Below are 13,354 nucleotides of genomic sequence, written 5' to 3'. Positions count from 1 at the left end.
TGTACTATCTGAACATTCTAGCCAAGTCTGCACAGTTGTTGGGTCTAATTATGCATACAGCTTTCTATCTGAACAATCTCGCAAACTGTGGACAGTTGTGGGATTATGATTATGCATACAACTTACTACCACTCCCAGGATTCAAACCCCTGCTGTGTGTGGTTAACATATTACAGTTGACATCACAGTACACTGTGCTATCAGGGAATTGGTGCAAAGCATTCCAACGGTTTCTGTCTAAGTCTCCCTCAGTTGTTCTATATGACTGACCTCTTGGGACTTCCAACATTGTTATACTGAACTTCCTACACATTTTAACTGCATTCAACACTGAGTAAGACTGCTTAATACAACAATACTATTTATAGAATGCAACACTACAACAACATATGAAAGCAGAATGTACACAACCACTCCAGGGGTTATACTTTTAATCACTAGATATTACACCTTTTTTCCACACAACCTATATGACAGTCTTCCTGTCGTATTGTCTGGTTTATTCAGTACATCCCATACACAATACATTTTTATACTAGTACAACACTTTCTAGTACGGTTATATTTATTTATGACAGTACATGCAAGAATATTACGAACTTGCCTCGCGACGCAGCCTTTGCAGCCTAGCAACATGGGCTTGCTGGTTCACAACCTGCTCATCCGCAGCTGTTGGGGAAATGCATTGATATTTAGCCATTACCTATCCATAGTATACACAAGCTAGGCAAGTATTATCTACGTAGTAGAACGAGTACTTTTCAGTGCTGGGGCATCAGCCATCTGCCTGGATTTTTGGCTACAATGGTCCAAGAGATCACCCCTCCGCTGCTTCAGGTCAGCATGGTGATGCCTGACCTGCTCACCAGTCCAGGAGATACCAGTGGCACTGGTGAGGTCATGGGCGAGACTGTCCCAGGCCTCCACTTTATACCAAGAGCCCTAGTACTGGCCCTGCAGTAGTCTCTCCTCATGGTGTTTTACCAGGAGCCATACCATGAATCTGGACTCCTAGGTGCCCCAGCGCTGCACTCGATAGTGCCTTCCCCAACTCCAGCCATTCTGCCTACAGTAGGGAGCTACAACCAGTTATGGGAATTATGGGTGCCTGTGGGGTTTAAATACACCCAATTTCCCTCACTTTCCCATGATTTGGAAGGCTTTGAAAAGGCTATGCTATATAGCCGGTCTACATATTGCTTACACCACGTAAGGTGACCTGTGCAATGCTTAGCGTTGCTTAATATCTAAATTAGCATTATAAATGTTCCTTTTGACATTGATTTATTATTTGCTACATGTTATACGCGTTTCTGGTATCTGTGATTCATGTGTATGTACGCTGTATGGGGTCCTGGGGAATTCAATACTATTACAATAATACCTCACATTTGGCCTTTGTAGCAGGTTACACAACATCACACTGTACATAGATTCAGACAGGTGGTGCTGCGGTAGCATTGTCACCTCACAGTAAGACATTGCCCTGCTCGATTCTCAGCTAGAGCGTCTTCTGTGTGGAGACGCGAGAATGGGCGTACCTTCGATGAAGGTTTTGTGTCAGGGCCGGCACCTCGGCACGTAAAAATCTACTGCCAATCATTAGCGGACAGGAGTTCTGCTGTGGCGACCCCTAACTGGGAAAAGCCGAAAGACACAACACTGTACATAGATTCAATTCACTTGTTCAGTTTGATTTTCCTATGGTGAGGATTTGTTTGTTGAAACCTCAATCTTATGTACTGCTGTGATGGCTTAGTGGTTAACTACTGTAGTGCACAGGGTCCTGGGTTCCAGCCTTGCACTGGCTGTTTATTTTATTACTGGGCAGAACAAGGGCCGTTGGATACAGAGTGATTAAGGCACTTTAAAGCAGTTGTAAGCGGGTGCACGCGTTTATGCAGAGCTAAGCATTACTAACTTCCGGTTACAGTTTCTTATACTCAGTAAGCTTCCAGATTGCTTAATCTGTGTAGGCAGTGCTTACCCCCCCGCACAGACGCACTCGCTTACTAGTGTTTACATATGCTTACTACTGCTGAGTTGTGCTTAGACCTGCTTACTAGTGCCTTATTCATTATGACAGTGATACTTCAACATGTGCATTTCCTGCAGTACTCTAGTTCATAAATGTGTGTTATTTAGTGGGTTTTGCAACAAAAATATTGGTTATAAAGTGTTTTGCCATGTAAAATAGACTGTGCTGCAGTGGGACATGAACTGGAATACCTGCTCGTTAAGTGAATGCTCTGCCCACTACACTATTGCTGTGCTGCTTCATTTGCATATATCTTGCTTGTTATCCTCTTCAGCCTTTTAAGCTGCTTTAACCGTAGCTAAGTGATGGGCACACCCATGCACCTACAGTTAAGCTTAACCGGACTTAAAAAAAAAAAAAAAAAAAAAAAGGGTTTCTCAATTTACTTTTTCTGTACTGTTGCTGTTGTACACATTGGTAACAGTTGGGTGGGGGGGGGGATCTGCGGACACCTATGAGCGATCTTGCTCATGTCTTCCCACTTTCTGCTGTTCTACACTGTAGGGGTGTGTTTATTCTGAGAGCTCTGCTCTCAGACATGCCCCCTGCACTCGTACACGCTCTGGTTAAGCGTAGGAGCTCGGGCAGTGCGCCTTCATTGATATGCATGGCGCGCTGCCGTCCTGCTCCTAAACGGGCACTTCCGTGCAGGACTAAGCAAGTCCTGCATGGAAGATTGGTTAATTCGGGGGTGAGACAAACTGCTTCAGTTAATACGCATTTACTATTGCACTTTCCTTTCAGTTCCACAAGCATGCAACACAGATGCTGTAAGCTCTCTATGGCAAATTCCCAAAGCTCGTTTATACACACTCGTATTTATACCAAAAAGTCTGATATTTTTTCTCAGTCTGATGTACTACAATATTCCTTTGTTCTTCTAACTTATGATTTGTCCTGGATTCTTTTTCAAGTTCGGTGGTCCAAGAACTCAGTCTTGCATTATCTGAAACTTGATGTTCCAACTTTATCTCGCTTGTTGTTACATCTCTTTACTTTGTTGATGTCCTTCCAGCTGCCATCTGGGCAGTTATTTTTACAGACTTTGTTTCTCAATAACATACTCCTTTACATGAATGGCAATATCTAATTAAGCTATGCCAACACACTTACTACCTAATTTTCAGCATTTTATACTATTTCAAAATTAACCCTTTATATTTCATACCACTCTTGCAGCTTTTTATTCAAGCTAATAATCATGCTTGCAACAGTTTTGAAACGACAGTGAATACTATTATTCTTTCACTGCCACAAGGCTCACATCTGCAAACGTTTGTACAATGACAATATTTTCAGTGAAATGTAAGCAAGTTTAACATGAAGAGCCTGTGTATTACCTTTAACTTGTCAAATATGTCTAACCTGTGCTGAAAAGTGGCTGTGACATTTTCCCTAAAGGAGAAGTCCTTATACTCCAAGGACCACTTACTAAGTTGACCAGTGTCCTCTTAACTAATACATTATACTGTATGTGCCAGTTACTTAGTTTCCATAGCTTCCTGGTTTCTGCATTCATTAAATGAAATAAAAACTTGTTCCACTTTGTGCCTCCTTAACTGCTCTGTACTGGCTATAAACAGATTGCTCTCTGCAATAATTGACCTGAGAGTGGCCCCACCTATCACAACGAACATAAATGGATTTCCCTTCCACACACAACTCTATCCCCACCCCACATTTGCCACCATAAGCATTAGAAGCATAAGAAAACAAATCACTTAACTACACGCCTGGATTACCAACAAGTCGGATATTATAGCTATAACGGAAACTTGGAGCAAACCCAGCATAAACAACTTCAAAATTACCCCCCAACTATATCGACCATGTTCTTCTTTCGGCTTTTCCCGGTTAGGGGTCGCCACAGCGGAACACTGGTCCGCTAATGATTGGAAGTAGATTAATGACCATATAAAGAGGAAAGATAGTAGTATTGCTTTTTTATTTCCCAAACAAGTACCACATTTCCTCCTACAACAAGCAAATACCTAAACTCAATTCAACAGAGCTTCATATTAACTTCACTGAAAAATAAATATGTTTTCCTGTCTTTTACATCCCTCCTGGTAACAATACAGCTACACTGGAAGATATCCAACACTGGACATTCATAATTCCACAAGAAAAAAAATACTGCTAGGTAATGTCAATATCATTCTCCCCTACATCCATTATAAATGTATACAATTTCACAAAACTAATTAATCACCCCACACATTACAGCAAGGAAAATTCCCTACTAGACTGATCCTAGTAACAGACCCTAGCAAATACACATGTATAATGTCAGACTCCCTCAGTGATGATTGCTCAGTCTACAGACACCTCACACATCCACTTCAATAGCATGTCTATAACATAACACACAACCTGTCCAAATTTAACCCCACAAATATTCATCACTACCCAACAAGAGAAAAGAACACTAATACAGAATAAAAAAGTATGGAAAGAATTGCAAAAATGTAAAGAAATCACAATATCCTGAAAATTTCAGAATGATCCGCAACTGTACTAATAAGCTAATACATGAGACAAAGAACTATGCTATAACATTCAGAATAGTAAAGACAAACCAAATGTATGGTGAGCCGTTAAAGAAATCTTACATCTCAGACAAAAATTCAACCCTAACCCCCATGAAAGTAACTCGCCACACTAAACTGCAATATAATTCAACTCTATTTCATAGACAGTACAGCACCAGTAACCAAGGATTCCCAAACATGTAATCCTAACCGTGCCCAACAGCCACGTATCACCACATTCACTTTCATCTTCAAACCTGTGCCCGCATCCTGTATAAAAGTACTTCTAAATAAACCCAATGCTCTACTTCATCCGATGACCTTATCAGCCAGTCCTATCCAGTCTCAACCCTTATTTCAATCCAGGAATCCCATGTTCCCTCTCTTTGGGAAAAAAAAAAAAAAAAAAAAAAAAAAAAACACATTATCCTTGTACACAAAGGAGGAAATTCAACAAACATTGCTAATTTTAGACCTACAGCAATCTTATCCCCATCTCCAAAACACTTGAAAAAATGCACTCTAAAATAACTGCTAAACTATTGCCCGCAGAAAGAACTATTCCACACAACATGGTTTCCATCTCTCCTACAGTACTAACACTGCACTTCTTTATAGATGCTGTCAAAGCTAGAGATAACAGCGAACTAGTCTCCTCCTTATTTCTAGACTTGTCAAAAGGCATCAACACAGTTTGTCACAGTAAATGTCAACTTCAAATGTCCTCACTAGGTCTATCTCCACCCACTGTGCTACAGTTAAAAGCTACTTGTCCAACAGTTATCAGTCAGTAAAATGGCACTTAACTCTCTCCATACCTCCCAGTCATCACTGATGTGCCATAAGGATATATCCTCAGTTCCCTCATCTTTAACATTCTCACCAATACCCTCAACACAACAGACCTCCCTAATACAATACTCAGATGACAACAGATCTGCATCAGATAACCTGGCACATCAAGAAACTACTCAGGAAATGCTGAAATCATTGAAATGTGGCTTTGTAGCTCACAACTCATGCTCACCCCCCCAAAAAAAAAAACTAATTTTCCATAAATCCCTATCTTATAGGAATGCAAACAATTTAAAATCCCTTTTCCAAGTAAACCTAACAGCCACCAGTGCCTTTATGAGCCTAGTCGCACAAACCAACCCAATTGTGTCCCTATGTATCATGAGGATTTATTAGGAGGGAGTTTGTTAGGTTGGAAGTTTCTAAGGGTTATATGGGGGAAAAGGGGTATGTCAGTTTGGGCATAGTTACTGTATGCCTCAGTCTGTCAGAGATATAGAGGCCAGACCTGGGATGAATTTCCAATTTCCCCATCCACTGGTCAAGATTATGCTTAAAATAGGATTAGAGATGGACTCTGCTTCACATGGATGGGAAACCTGTTCCAGATCATGGGCATAATCTGAGACACATATCTATCTCACCAAAATGTCCTATTTATGTCACAAGCAAAATTTAAATCCTTAGATACAAAACCGAACAGCATCAGAACCACTGTAAGTTCCATCACAGACAGATCCAAGGAGACCAAGTATAAAGATTGGGCTTTAAGACGATCCATATAGGACAATGCGTTTATACCCTGGATTCTCCTGGTAAGGAACCTTTGTGAGAGTTCCAACTATTGCATATATCTGGGGTCAGGTACATGCAGAAAGGGGCATTACAATCAATGATGGGTCTGTTAAGGGCCGAATAACATGGCACTATGACTTCCTTGGACCTGGGTGCCATGGCCTTAAATACAAGTTGGGCGACATAAAATGATTTTCTTGCCTTTTACAAACATGTGGCCAAAGTAGTTAAGATTACTGCCTACATATGTTCCCACATCGCAGACTACTATATCAACTCTTAGGGGTGTCTTAATACAGTAATTAACCTGAGTGGCCATTTCTCTAGAAGGCATCATAATGCATTTCTTGGCAATGAGTTTTTAATCAGTTACATTGGCATCAGTCTTTTGTCAGAGTCAGACTCTCCTGCAAGAGGTCTGTGTCAAGGGGGATCAATAACAGCTCCAAATTTGCAGTCATCTGGAAACTTGGTCAGCTAAAGGCCCTTGACATTAGCCTCTCTGAGAAGTACATGTCAATCTTTAAAAATAATCCTTAAAAAACTCCCAAACAGCACACCATGAAGCCCCCACAACAAAAGCACAAAGCTACTCAGTGAAGTACACAGAATGGAGTAAGTCTGCTCCTCTGAGAAGTAGATGAGATATAGAAGTGGTCCCAGCACACAGCCCTGAGGTACCCTGCTGGTGAGCAGTCTATTAGTGGAGATGGTCTCATGAATCTTGGCTTCCTGTGTCCTGTAAGCTAGCTGGCAATCCAGAAAGTTATGCAGGGGGTTATGCCCAGTTTGAAGAGTTTGTCAACTATACCGAGTGGGTTACTGTATCAAACACCTTAGCCAGGACCAGGTAGGTGGTATGTACCTATTCCCCCTCATCCATTGCCTTGGTGACAGTCTAAAGTGTCCATCATATTCAGCAGGCATGAACTTCCCTTGCCAGAGTCAAACTAGGCTGGGTCCATTGTCTTAAGGTTGCCTACGTCTTTGTTGATTACTTGCTAGTCTAATATACAAAGCCGTGGAAGACTAATGGGTCTGCAGTTTCTGGGGTCAGCTGATGGTTCACCCTTGTTAAGGGAGGAAAACCGCTGTAGTCCTTCATTAATTGTCATACAAAGCCTGTTGTGAGGCTATAGTTAAAAAGTGACTCAGGTGGTCCTCACAGGTCATGTTTCAGGCTACTTAGGCATCCCGGGATACTGTCTGGGCACACTGAGGCTGCATTTTTGGTTTTAGCAAGCACCGCCAGAAACTGCTCCTTGCTAACAATGGGGTGGGGGCAGTTATGCTAATACGTATTTCATGACGGGAGACAAAAGGGCAGTGGGGGGGGTGAAGTTTCAGCTGAATTTGTCATCCAGCAAATTTGCTGCGTCACTCTGTTCAATGAAGGTGTGGCACACTACTGTGTGTTGCTTTTGAGGTTATGGACATAAAATTGTACAAGGCCTGGTGGTTGTCTTGAGGCTATCACGACCTCATAACTGGCCTTGCTGGACTTGATTAGTCCATTAAGTTTCCTGTTCAGTTATAAGGGCTCTCTAATTAAACTAGAGCTACTATTTCTGATTTTAACTACGACATTTTTCCTTTTGTCATTTACCCTATTGTTAGGATTCTACCAATCTGGTTGGTTTTTCAAGTTTGTTTAGGGCTTACTTCTTGTAGGTACAGCAGCCTCTATACAGCAATTTACATTGTTGCACAGGTTGTCTGTGAACAATTCTGCACAGACTGCCGTGAACATAGGGTTACCATAGGGTTAGTAGGAACAATGAATCTGGACAATCACTTAATAGGATGGAGTTTGCTTTGGGATAGTTCCCAACTGTTTAGTTTGCTGAGGTTACCAGTTGATTTTTTATTTTGAAAGGAATGGCTTTATGTTCTGACCTCACCAGTGAGGATGTGACGGGGGGGGGGGGGGGGGCTCTCCCATATTGGCGAGTTATGTAGAGTATGTCTGAACCTCAGATGGGTGTGCACACTTACTTGGTCAAGGGTATTTGTGTTAAAGTCCAGACATCGTGCGTGTGAGTTTGAGGCAGTGTACGTTTCCCATTGCACAGAGGAGTAGTTATAGTCTCCCATGAATAAGACGTGGTTTAGAGAGGAGTGTCTCCAGTAGGTCTAGGTATGAGCTGTAGGATTCTTGGGACAAACGGCGATCTATAGTTTATGATATGGTATGGGTCTCTGTTTATGGTGTTTTGCATGTGGATAAACTCCAGGGCATAATCCTGTTTAACCAACCTCAAGGTGTACTTATGGCCAAGGTAGATCGAGAATCCTCTACCTTTTGTTCCTAGTTGTGCAGCCGATGGTTCAAAATGTGGAAGGCACTGAAGCCTTGCACTGCTGGAGTACTTTCTGTAGATATCAAACCAGATCTAAACTGCAAACAACAAAATTAACAGAAAATAGCACGGACTGTACAAATAAAATTCTTTGATTCTGGTACCTCAGCCTTCACCTTCTCATGGAATAATTTACATTCACAAACACAGTCCTATTTAAACCATTAAATATTAAGTAGTTAATTGACTTAATTAACTTTTTCCCAAAATTTAAAGTCACAAAAACTAAAACACATTTGTTTATACAACTTACTTTATTACATATTTAAATCACAACTCCCTATACAAACAATTTTAAACATAAATAATTATTTTTCATGCCTCTAAATTCATACCATTAGGATAGAGGGTGTTGAAATTAATAATAAATTTTGATTCCATATCTAATAACCTTCTATGAAAGTTACTGTTCTTCACTCCCACCCCGTAGGGCTTGGCTATAACACTAAAAATCAAATCTTTCATCAGTCCTCCATGCTTCTCATGAAAATGACTTGCTACTGGACTATCCAACCTTGCATTTCTTATATCACCCAGGTGTTCTAAAATTCTTAATTTGACCTTACGCTTGGTTTGTCCAATATACCATTTCTGTACTGGACAATTACACCCAATGGCATAAATTACTCCAAACGAATTACAGTCAAAGTGATCAATGGCATTATATAAATTGCCATTGATCCTCGTACCATCTAAATTCCTGATTTTTCACAAACCTTACATCTACCGCAGGCATATGCACCTGCATTGCCCACCTTCTTCCTTCTACCTCTACTTCTAACTAACTCCTTTAAATTCTGAAACCTGCCATAAGAAAAAGTAACTTTCTTAGGGAATATACTCTTTAAATTATCGTCTCTACTAATTATGGGCCATAATGAATTCACCACATTATTTAAAATGGGAGAAAAAAACTGAAAACCTGTTTACAAAAAATATTTTATCTTCCTCTTCATCTCCTTTACTATCTTCCAAAAACCCCTTATAAAAGTGTTACTATGCTTTCTTCCTTTTGATAAAGTACTTTCATGTTGACCTAACCCAAGATCTTTTTCCACCTTGCTTATAGCTGTCCTCACCAATTCATGAGAATACCCTCTAACACATAATTTCTCATAAACTTGGTTGAATTCTACCATTATCCTATCTTTCTCTGAAGTATTGCCAGCAATGCGCTTAAATTCCCCTACTGGCAATGATTCAATAAGATGCGAGCTATGCATACTGGCTGCATGTAAAAAATTGTTCACCGCTGTGGTCTTATGAAAAGGGTCTATGTTGTATTTTTCCATCCGATCCTACATAAAACTCCACATCTAAAAATTGTAACCTAGTCCCACCTAAGGTAAAGGTGAAGTCCAACCCACATGGATTAGTACTTGGATCAAAACTCATACTCCTTGGGGTCACCCCTACACAAAAATAAAAGGTCATCAGTGTATCTTTTATGTTTTACCACCTTGTTGTGGAAAAAACTTTTAAAATAAACAAACAAGTTTTCAAAATGGGCCATAAATAAAATGGCATATGATGGAGCGAAAGAGGCACCCATCGCAGTGCCATCCTTCTGTAGAAAAAACTTTTTTTCAAACTCAAAATAATTATGTGTAAGGCAAAATTCCAACATGCTAACAATAAAAGAGGTACGTGGTCCTTCGCCCAAAATTTTGCCTACTGCCTCAAGCCCCCACTTTGTTCTAATACAGGTAAACAATGATTTAATATCAACGCTGACCCAGTAATAATCATCCTGCCACACAACCCCTTTCACATGATTACAGATCTCTCTAGTATTTTGTAGATGTGAGGGCATCCTTGGAAGATGACACTAACACTGAATCCAAAAATATGCCAACATTTTGTAAATAAGCACCTCTGCCCGACACAATCTGTCGTCCAGGTGGATTTCTCAAATCCTTGTGCACCTTAGGGATAATAAAAAATTTTGCATCTTTAGGATTCTTAATATATAATTTTTTAACATCTCTTGATGTAAAAAAATCCCAGACGTTCACCCCTCTCTAATAAATCATGTAAAGCACTACTGAATTCTGCTACAGGGTTAGCTGGCAAACATACATTAGATTTAAACAATAGAATTATATCTTTCCCTGGGTAAAATTACCCAATTACCTCCTTTATCAGATTCAGTAAATATAAATTTATCACTAAGCTCCCTTAATTCACATAGGGCTTGCCATTCCTCTTTCAATAAATTGAAACATTTTTTACCCTTCTTAAACAACTTAAATTCAGTTTCAATTGGTTTGCATAGTGTTTTCTCGAAAACATTAATACTGCCGTTTAATTTTGGAGGAACAAAATCACTTACATATATGGAACCTTCGGTATTTTAAACCTCCCATATCCTGTAAAAAATTCAAAATCAGAGGCAGAGGCCAGTTGCATCTGTGCATCCGAAAAAATATCTATTGGATCATTTTCGTGCAAAGACATGTCCATTAATGAACTTTCAAACACAGAAACACTATTGGTGCTAATAGTCTGATTTTTCACCTCTTTTATGTTGTTAGCAAAAAAAATTTTTAAATATAGCTTTCTACAAAACTTCTTGGCTTCTAAAATCACATCCGCCAAAGGAGGAGTATAAGTCGGAACAAACTTTGTGCCTTTGCATAAAACATTTATCATGCTTTCAGTTATGTATAAATCAGATAAACTGATGATACTTAAGTTCTCACCTGCACTATTGTCCAAGTGACTAACAGAAAAACCTTCCACCTCAAAATTAGAGCATGAAGAGTCCCTGATCAACAATTCCATGAAAACAAGCAATGGAATCATCATCTTTTTCCCTTTCCTTGAAACAGCCGACCTCCCCTTTTCTCTGTGTCGGACTCTGGTTCACGGTGGACGCTGTGGTGAGTTCATTATGGCCCATAATTAGTAGGGACAATAAAGAGTATATTCCCTAAGAAAGTTACTTTTCTTAGGGCAGGTTTCAGAATTTAAAGGAGTTAGTTAGAAGTAGAGGTAGAAGGAAGAAGGTGGGCAATGCAGGTGCATATGCCTGCGGTAGATGTAAGGTTTGTGAAAAAAAAAAAATCAGGAATAGATGGTACGAGGATCAATGGCAATTTATATAATGCCATTGATCACTTTGACTGTGATTCGTTTGGAATAATTTATGCCATTGGGTGTAATGGTCCAGTACAGAAATGGTATATTAGAACATGAAGAGTCCCCGATCAACAGTTCCATGAAAACAAGCAATGGAATCATCATCTTTTTCCCTTTCCTTGAAACAGCCGACCTCCCCTTTTCTCTGTGTCGGACTCTGGTTCACGGTGGATGCTGTGGTGAGTTCATTATGGCCCATAATTAGTAGGGACAATAAAGAGTATATTCCCTAAGAAAGTTACTTTTCTTAGGGCAGGTTTCAGAATTTTAAAGGAGTTAGTTAGAAGTAGAGGTAGAAGGAAGAAGGTGGGCAATGCAGGTGCATATGCCTGCGGTAGATGTAAGGTTTGTGAAAAAAAAAAAAATCAGGAATAGATGGTACGAGGATCAATGGCAATTTATATAATGCCATTGATCACTTTGACTGTGATTCGTTTGGAATAATTTATGCCATTGGGTGTAATTGTCCAGTACAGAAATGGTATATTGGACAAGGTCAAATTAAGAATTTTAGAACACCTGGGTGATACAAGAAATGCAAGGTCGGATAGTCCGGTAGCAAGTCATTTTCATGAGAAGCATGGAGGACTGATGAAAGATTTGATTTTTAGTGTTATAGCCAAGCCCTATGGGGTGGGAGTGAAGAACAATAACTTTCATAGAATATTATTAGATATGGAATCAAAGTTTATTATTAATTTCAACACCCTCTATCCTAATGGTATGAATTTAGAGGCATGAAAAATAATTCTTTATGTTTAAAATTGTTTGTATAGGGAGTTGTGATAAAATATGTAATAACGTTTCAATTACAGCTGTATAAAATGTGTTTTAGGATTTGTGACTTTAAATTTTGGAAAAAAGTTAATTCAAGTACTTAATATTTAATGGTTTAAATAGGACTGTGTTTGTGAATGTAAATTATTCCATGAGAAGGCGAAGGCCGAGGTACCAGAATCAATAAAGAATTTTATTCGTACAGTCTGTGCTGCTACTTTCCGTTAATTTTGTGTTTGCAGTTTAGTCCTTTTTGCGGCTGTTTAGCCGTATCGCTTGGTATTTGGTGTGAAGATATCAAACCAGGTCTCAGGAATGGTGCAAATGTCTATATTATCCAGAGTGAGGAGGAGAGCTTGTGGGGTGTGGAGTTTGTTATTCAGAATCATAGCACTGAACAGCAACACCTTTAGGTTTCTTTTTTGCCAAGTCACTAGGTTTGACAATTTGGCATTGCCTAAAAAGACTAAGGGGGCGGATAAAGTTTTAGCCAATATTTGGAAGCCTAGCAGGGACAGGTGCAGACCATCCTTTGCAATGAAACATGTTTTTTTAACCATGTCCTCTCATGCTGACAAATATTGAACCCCCTGGAAATACACCAGAAACTAAGCCAATTACTGAAGTCAGTCTTTTTTTGTTCATACTTTAGCATCAGCCTTGGTGAAGGTAGAATACTGCTCAATGAAAGGCACATACCTACCTGAGACATATTTTCACAGAGATCAATAATGTGTCTCTTCATATAGTCCAGGGAGATGCGTCTCAGGTGATGAATGTCCACATGGACTATAATAAAATCATATTAGAACCTGTGGTGTAGTGACTTGAGCGCATGCATAACTTGGTGGATCTGATCCTGGCTTCAGTTAAGCAACTGACAATTATCTTCTTGTTCAGTTTGGACAGTGGGCCAT

General features: G+C 39.7%; 1 protein-coding gene across 8 annotated transcripts in view; it reads right to left on the bottom strand.

The window, feature by feature from the left end:
* GTPBP8 (GTP binding protein 8 (putative)) overlaps window positions 1-13,354 on the bottom strand; it is a 359,654-nt gene that overhangs the window by 312,375 nt on the left and 33,925 nt on the right. The gene's annotated exons all lie outside the window — the stretch shown is intronic.

The sequence above is a fragment of the Protopterus annectens genome, chromosome 5.part0 (genome assembly GCF_019279795.1).
Source record: "Protopterus annectens isolate FY-2018-M chromosome 5.part0, PAN1.0, whole genome shotgun sequence".
Taxonomy (NCBI): Eukaryota; Metazoa; Chordata; order Ceratodontiformes; family Protopteridae; genus Protopterus; species Protopterus annectens.
This window is presented reverse-complemented; position numbering and strand designations above follow the sequence as displayed.